The sequence below is a fragment of the Arvicola amphibius genome, chromosome 5 (assembly GCF_903992535.2).
Source record: "Arvicola amphibius chromosome 5, mArvAmp1.2, whole genome shotgun sequence".
NCBI classification, from domain to species: domain Eukaryota; kingdom Metazoa; phylum Chordata; class Mammalia; order Rodentia; family Cricetidae; genus Arvicola; species Arvicola amphibius.
Window position 1 is genome coordinate 11,070,853 of NC_052051.1, and position 1,983 is coordinate 11,072,835.

The following is a 1,983-nucleotide window of genomic DNA, read 5'->3' on the forward strand; positions in this document are numbered from 1 at the left end:
GGGTTTTTTTGGGTTTGGGTTTTTTTGTGTGTGTGTGTGGGGGGTGAGCATATATGTGAACCCACCTGTTGAAGCAGCAACTATCAGGTCTGAAGCGTGGCTCATGTGGCCATTGATCTTTCTGGGGCAAACTGTAGCTGTCCGGGCTAGGCATCCTGTAAGTCAAGTTTAACAGTGTTCCATAAGCAGTGTGCTGTCAGTCATTGCCTGACTTTACTATAATAAACAAGTGTGCATTGATACAGAGCAGGCTGTGCCCTTTTTCCGCCAGGCTTATTCAGCCAGAGGGTCAAATGCTTTAGATGCTCTGAGAAGAGCATGTCTGAAAGCATCAGGTAGTTCTCAGGGTGTTCCAGCCAAGTCTGGGCTCTTGATCGCTGCGCTTGAAGTAAAGGGACCCTGCCAGGGGCATCTGTGGGTGAGGTTTGCCCTTCACCTGCAGTGGTCAGAAGCAAGCAGTGGTTGGGTTGGCCTGTGGACCAGTTTGTTGTCTTCTCTCAGAAGAACTAAGGGGTTTTTGTTTGTTTTTGAGACATAGTCTCTGTTGTGTAGCCCTGGCTGTCCTGGAACTCACTTTGTAGATCAGACTGGCCTTGAACTCTTGGATTCTGTCTCTGCCTCTCAAGTGCTGGGATTAAAGGTGTATTCTCTACTGCCAGCCAGAAGATGAGTTGTTAAAGGTTTTTATTTGGGAGGTGGTGCAGCAAGGTTAGGACTTTAACGAGACCCTGAGGGAGACCAAACAGCTGGTCATGGTTGTGCACACCCTTAACCCTCATATTTAGGGGTGGAGGCACCTGTGAGCCCACCATGCCTCAGTGCATGCTGGCTAAAAATGACCCTCACCAAACACTGGATATGAAAGGGGCACTTCTCAGTAAAGGCTGGAAATGCTGAGGTGAGTTTGGGGTCCTATACCTACTCGGTTCATTGGGAAGAACCTGCACTGGCTGAACTTTCAAAGCCAAAAGTAAGAATACTAATGTGGGGGCTGGAGAGATGGCTCAGTGGTTAAGAGCATTGCCTGCTCTTGCAAAGGTCCTGAGTTCAATTCCCAGCAACCACATGGTGGCTCACAACCACCTGGCCCGCAGGCATACATGCAGACAGAATATTGTATGCATAATAAATACTTTTTAAAAAGAATACTAATGCGTTGTCATAGCTGTGTTGTTGCAAACAAGAATTTTGATTCTTGTTTTGGCAACTGGTCCACAGCTGTCCACTATGCAAGGAGTGAGGACATGTCTAGCTGCCTTGACCCAGGAGCTGAACTTCGTCCCGTGGACCTGCTGTCACTGGAAACAGGCCAACCTGTAGGAGGAGCAGAAATTCCCTTCTGGCCCTTGGCCAGTTCAGGTGTCTGAAGCTGGCCATGGGGAAAGGCTGGGCTAGACCCCAGGTGGATAACCACTTTGCCCTCTCTGGTGCCTGCCAACAGGTCCCTTGCCCTCAGGACCCAAGGAGCAAGAGGATGCTGACATGTTCCTTCTTGACTTGCTCTCTTTTGCTTCCTCATCACTGCCAGGTGACTTGAGACTTAGTCTTGGTGTTCTCAACACTCAGCAGTTTGTAGAGCATCGTGTTCTCTTTTGGGAGGTGACACCACCATGAGCCAACAGGACCAGCTCTAGGCGATGGCATCCACATTGGTCCCTTGATGTCCACCAGTTGAAATGGCTTGGGGGACAGATCCTCAGGCTGGAGCCAGCCTTGCAGCTGCTGCTATCAGCTGTCATTGAAGGGGCACTGCACACAGCTGTGAACATCCGAACGCTGTAGGAACAGATGTCATGTGACGTCTCCCCGCAGCCTCTGCACAGGGCACCTACCAACCCTATGTCCTCCTGTGATGCCTGACATGCCTTTGGCTTCTTGGGAACCGTGGGCCTAGGAGCCTGGGTATTGGCGCCTGTGTTCACAGGCTGGGCCCTAAATTGCCCCAGAGTCTCCAAATGCTGACCAAGGTACCATCAACAGCTA